The sequence below is a fragment of the Nanorana parkeri genome, unplaced genomic scaffold, assembly GCF_000935625.1.
Source record: "Nanorana parkeri isolate BGI_ZX_2015 unplaced genomic scaffold, ASM93562v1 scaffold1017, whole genome shotgun sequence".
Lineage (NCBI taxonomy): Eukaryota > Metazoa > Chordata > Amphibia > Anura > Dicroglossidae > Nanorana > Nanorana parkeri.
This window is the reverse complement of record NW_017307285.1, coordinates 211,582-217,602: the sequence shown is the minus strand read 5'-3', so window position 1 is coordinate 217,602 and position 6,021 is coordinate 211,582.

Genomic DNA, 6,021 nt, shown 5'->3' with positions numbered 1-6,021 from the left:
GAAACTGAAAAAAACTGATCTATTATTTTTATCTTTAGAGGTTTGCACATATTCTGTTCAGCAGTTCCAGAACTCTTTGCTGCGCCATAATTAGCCTGATCCTTCACTTAATCTGATGCTTGGGTTAGAAAATGTCTAACCACGAGTACACCTTGGGAGTAAAAAAAATCACTTCCAACATCAGAAGCAATTATTTTTACCCACAGAAATATACAGTATGTTGCAAATTTTTCAAGTGGCCTGAACAATCCTTAAGGAGAGGGAAGGAAGTTGTGAAGCATGATTGGGGTGTCTGCTTTACATCAGATAAACCATGTGAGTAGAGCAGTGGGTCCCAGACTTAAAGGAGAACTATGAGGTGAGTGCTTTTCACTCATCCTCATAGTTCTAGCCGACCTGTGACAATGGAACTGTCACAGGTCGGCTCAGTAGATCGGGAAGTGAGCGAACACATACCGGTGTTCGCTCACTTCTCGATCCTGTCACGGCTCTCTGCTGGCTGGATTCCCCCCTTCCCGCTCCGATCCTCCAGCGCTGACTGGTGGAACGGACTGAGGAGGGGGCTGGTACAGCTGGCTCTGCCTCTAGATAGGCAGAGCCAGCTGTCACTCACGCAGGTGGGCGGATCCAGACATAATTGTCGGGATCCGCTTCAGCTGCGGCGTCTCAGTATACTGCAGGCTGCAGCTCGCGGTATACTGCGGCGTCTCAATATACCGCGAGCTGTAGCTCGCGATATACTGAGCTTAGGGTGACGGGAGGACTCTAGTTTGTGTCCTCCCGTTACCCTAAGGAGAACTATGGGGAAAAGTCCTAACCCCATAGTTCTCCTTTAAGTTGTGCAGAAATCTCCTTGCCTGTAATTCTTAGGAAGATATCTGCCCTTGACATTGGTGAGCCTATGCATCAGACTAAGGGAAACCTGAAGTGCAACTAGGGTCAGGCTATAAACATTAAACTATTCACAAAGCAGGAAACAGTAAAGCTTTAAAACAAGCCGTCACTGATCTCTGTAGCTTTAGGCACTGTAAAGTAATTCATCCTCAAGCTCATCTCACCCTGTTTCTCACTCCCAGCAGTGACTTGGCAACCTCCCATCCTTCAAATCTCTAATGTAAACACAGAGCAGTTGCTTTCGGAGAGGTAGCACAGTGAGCCAAGCTGTAGAAAGTACCTTTGTGCAAGCTTTCAGTGCTACTTCTATGAATTCTGAGGACAATTGCTTCACAGTGCCTCTAGCTACATAGGCCAGTGAGGACATGTCTTAAAGCTAATTTACTGCTGGATAAGAATATGTAAATATTTGAATGCTCATCATCTGGCCATAGTTATACTTTCGCGGCTTAAAACGTGAAACAATAAATAGCACTTATATTCTAAAGTAATGTAAAGACAACTATATAAGACTTTGTTTTAACAGAGTTTCTCATCACTGATTCCTGAAGACTGAAGACTACAAACCCGAGACAAGTCTGGGTGAGAATGGAAGTTCCGAAGCCCGAGGGAAGCGCAGACATCACATCGCTGGAGGGGGTCACTTTGTCATGTAAGTGTGCCATAATGTGCAAATATGCTGTGCATACTTGCACATTTTGGTAAAAAAGCTTCCGGGTCCTGATTTTTTTTTTCCCTGGCAGTTTACTTTCGATTAAGCAGCCAAAATGACAATATAGTTTTACCTGGAAGTTTAATAAGTAGATAATTAACCGGCTTTTAGGTACAAACACAACTATTTAATCACAATACTAATTAGTATATTACTGTACAAGCAGTCTATGTTTACCCCTTGGCCAACAAACTAGCAGTGCTCAGCACTTCTTGGTAAATGAACATGTTGGCATTGCATAAATAACTTGATAACTGGTTTCGTATAACATTCAAGATGCCAAATGTCCGGCTTGAAAATGCGAAACATCACAAATGAGTTTTGTGATCACAAATTAGCTTTTTCTTTAAAATGCAAAGTTCAGTATCCATAGCGGTTAATGTCATCATTTGCAGAACTGACCTCAGCAAACTGAGTGAAAGAAAAATAGGTGACAGATAATAATATATCGGTTAAAATATATCCTTGTATCTGGAGAGCAATGATGTCATTTATATCAAATCTTTCTAAAGGTGCCCATACACTGCACGATTATCGTACGATAATCGTATGCGATCGGTTTTTCGTACGATAATCGAGCAGTGTGAACGGAGACGTGCGACCGTTTCTACTGTATGGTCGCACGTCTTCTGTCGAACCAGCATGTTCGAAAACCAGCCGGGAATCGTACGATTCTCGGCTGGTTAGAACGGTGCTCGGAAGACAAATGCCGAGCGGGCCGGTGTGCGCACGCGCACACTGCCCGTTCAGCATTGCGGTCATCGGAAGCCAGCATTGCGGTCATCGGATTTATTAGGATAAATGAAACAAGGGATAAATGTACTCACAAGCAAACGTTTTCATAAGGCTGTAAGAACAAACAAGAGGCCACACAGTCTGTTAACCCAACATGGTATCGCCCCGACTATGTAACACGGTAGCCTCCGGTCACATCACCATCCACGGAGGTGGCGCTCTGTTCTCTTTTGTTTTCTGTGTTCATGGTGGAAGCCCCAGAGCCTTGGATGAACAGCCCCTCAAGTCTGTGTGAAAAACTGTGATAAACTGTTGATAACTTTGAGTATGCAACAGCAAGCGGATCGTTCAGCTGGCAGCCATTAGCGCCAAGAGTTAACTCTGATGGGGACACCTAATGTAAGTTGCACTCTGATGGGGACACCTAATGTAAGGGGGGACTCTGATGGGGACACCTAATGTAAGGGGGCACTATGATGGGGATATCTAATGTAAGAGGGCACTGTGATGGGGACACCTAATGTAAGGGGGCACTATGATGGGGATATCTAATGTAAGAGGGCACTCTGATGAGGATACCTAATGCAATGGGGAACTCTGATGGAGGCATCTAATGTAAGGGGGCACTCTGATGGGGACACCTAATGTAAGGAGGCACTATGATGGGGATATCTAATGTAAGGGAGCACTCTGATGAGGATACCTAATGCAATGGGGAACTCTGATGGGGGAATCTAATGTTAGGGGGCACCAAGATGGGGACAACTAATGTAAGGTGACACTCTGATGGGGTAAACTCATGTAAGAGGGCAGTCTGATGGGGAACATTAATGTAAGGGAGAACTTTGAAGGGGACAACTAATGTAAGGGGGTACTCTGATGGGGAACCTTAACGTTGGGAGAACTCTGATTGGCACATCTAATGTAAAGGGGCAGTCTGATGGGGACAGATAATGTTATGTGATGATTTCATCTTCTGACTGTGTCCCCAGGTATTCTTCTTTGTTGCAAGTCTGTTACTACGTTACAGATGACAAGTATCCACGTCTTATGTCTAAAACCAGTTTACAGGTGAGTGAGTTTTAAAACCTGATTGGGCAACCTTTGGCTGAGGCATTTGTGGCCCTTATCCTAAATCTCTAAGGTAAACTAGTGATCAGATCGTCTGAGCGGTGTGTTGGCAAAAAAAAAACAAAGTATGACAAGCAAGAGATGAAAGAATGGATGAAGATACTTACAAAGCTACTTCCTTGAAGCTTATCTCTAAAACAGTTGTACAATCAATGGCTTTGTTTACTGTGTTTAAAGGCAAGCCCAGCTTCCAAGCTAAAAAAACAATTTATGTTTCCTACCCAACCATCTACTTAATCCCTTTAACACTCATAAATATTAACCTAAATCAGATGTCACATGATTTCCAGCTGCCTTCCTTTCTCTTCACGAGTTCTACCAACCGGTCTTGCAACTGGAATCCTATGATAGACCCTTCCAACAGTTTATGGGCAGCGTCCACATCACCAGAAAGTGACATGGACACTGCTGATTAGATCTTTCCATACTACAGAGCAGAAGGTCTGGGAACCAGAGTGTCACTTCACCAAGGTTTTAGTTATTTACCTTTAGAATAGCTACAGCAGGGGGTTAGAATTAGGATTTTTTTTTCTTTTAAAATTGACACGTGTTCATAGACACTAGACGGTGTTCAGATCTTCAGGCCACCTTCTGTTGCCAGGGCCCAAACATAAACTATCACCTGTCACAAATGGTTTATTCTCTGAGAGGGAAGTGTGGCATGTGGAAAACACTAACTTTTCTAACCTGTCTAATCACTATTTCCATAGAACATGACATATGTGGGTACTCCATAGGCATGAGGTTGTCACTTGCTCCAGCTATAAATCACATGATCTGTGAGAACATTTATGCTACAGTACCTAGAGATGATCATGGGAATATATCCAGGATAGTTGAAAGGAACTTCCATAACCCTCAGGAGCCATTATAGTCAATGTTAGCACTCAATGACTGATGTGACAATGTCATGTTAGGTACTTTTCCACAGCAACATGAGAAGCCACACAGTCCAGTAGAATGATTATGATTAATTGCGGTGTGTTGGAATATGAAGACAAGTACTAAACCTCAGTCTCCTTACTGCAAATCATTTTCTGAAACATTCCACATCACACCATCCTGAGCGCAAAGGTTGAGTTTGTCAGGAATTATGTGACGTCAGCAGAGGACTCTGATATCCTGTAACAGTGATCTGTCCTCAGACCTAAAGGACAAGTTACCTATCTGCAACTTTATGTTCTAAGATAAGAAAACATAAAGAACAAAGGATTGGATCACAAATAATGTAGATTGAGGTGCTAGTAAATACTGATTGCAAATCCCTTTATATACAAGAAGACAATGGTTGATGTTTGGTCCTAAAGCATATTTACCAACATTTTTTAAAGGCTAAGTTTATCTTTCTGACTATGCTTGTTGTTACACACATACATAGGGTATACCATGAAACATGGTCAAATCATAAATCCCCCTACCCCTCCACTTAGTTGAATCAAGGAGTTCACCTCTCGGGCTTCTTTACAATTTTGAATTTGGTGCTGCTGTGCATGGCTCCACCCACATGTAGGAGTGTTACACCCTGAACATGGTAAAAAAAAGGTTAACTTGGCCTTTAAATCTGCAACATTCATTAAAGTAATACTTGGTGATCTTACTGTGAAGGTCCTTGTTCAGGTACTTCCTGTTATGGGATGACAACTTATCCAGTGCCTCCCATTAATACCATCAGAATCAGGAATTATGGCAGAGAGATCTCATTCTTGGAATATCCAAGACATATAGGATTCCAGACTACACCTTTAACCACTTCAAGACCAGGTGTTTAGACCCCCTTCCTGGCCAGGCCATTTTTCAGTATTCAGTGCTGCGGTACTTTGACTGACGTTTATTCCGTCATGCAGCACTGTACTGAAATGAATTTTATACCATTTTTTGGGGACAGATAGAGCTTTATTTGCGGACGTCTAAAGACGCCCGCTCAGATCTAGAGAGCTCGGGCCGGCCGTTTTTTTACTACGGCCGGCCCGGAGGTGGTTAACTTAAATTGGTAAGAGTGAATGATCAGAAGTTTATTTTACCAGTGCAGTGAAAGAAGTGTTTTATGGTATAGCTGTAAAGTACTCAGCCAGTCTTCAATGTCAGCAGCTGCCTTGGAAATCAGGAAAATGTTGTTTTATTTTGTATTTGTAAATAACCCAAAAACTCTTAGGCTGAGTTCACACCTGGGCATACGGAATATGCGCGTTTGCAGCGTGTTTTTACCGCGATTTGCTAATGGATACGCGCGGAAAATACACCCCAAAGAAGCTCCTGTACTTCTTTGGGCGTAGGGCGTTTTCCAGCGCGTTCCTACGCACTAAAATACGCCCAGGTGGGAACCATGCCCATAGGCAATTATTGGTTTTCACATGCTGAGCGTTTTACAGCGCGTCGATCAGCGCTGTAGAACGCCCAGGTGGGAACCAGGCCTTAATACTGACAAAGATTTACATCAGCAAAGCATGTGCAGGACATATCATATAAATATATAGGGGGTGATCTACTAAGCCCTCATTCACACGGGTAACGGCCGTACTTGTACGCTGACAGGATGGATCCTGTCTGCG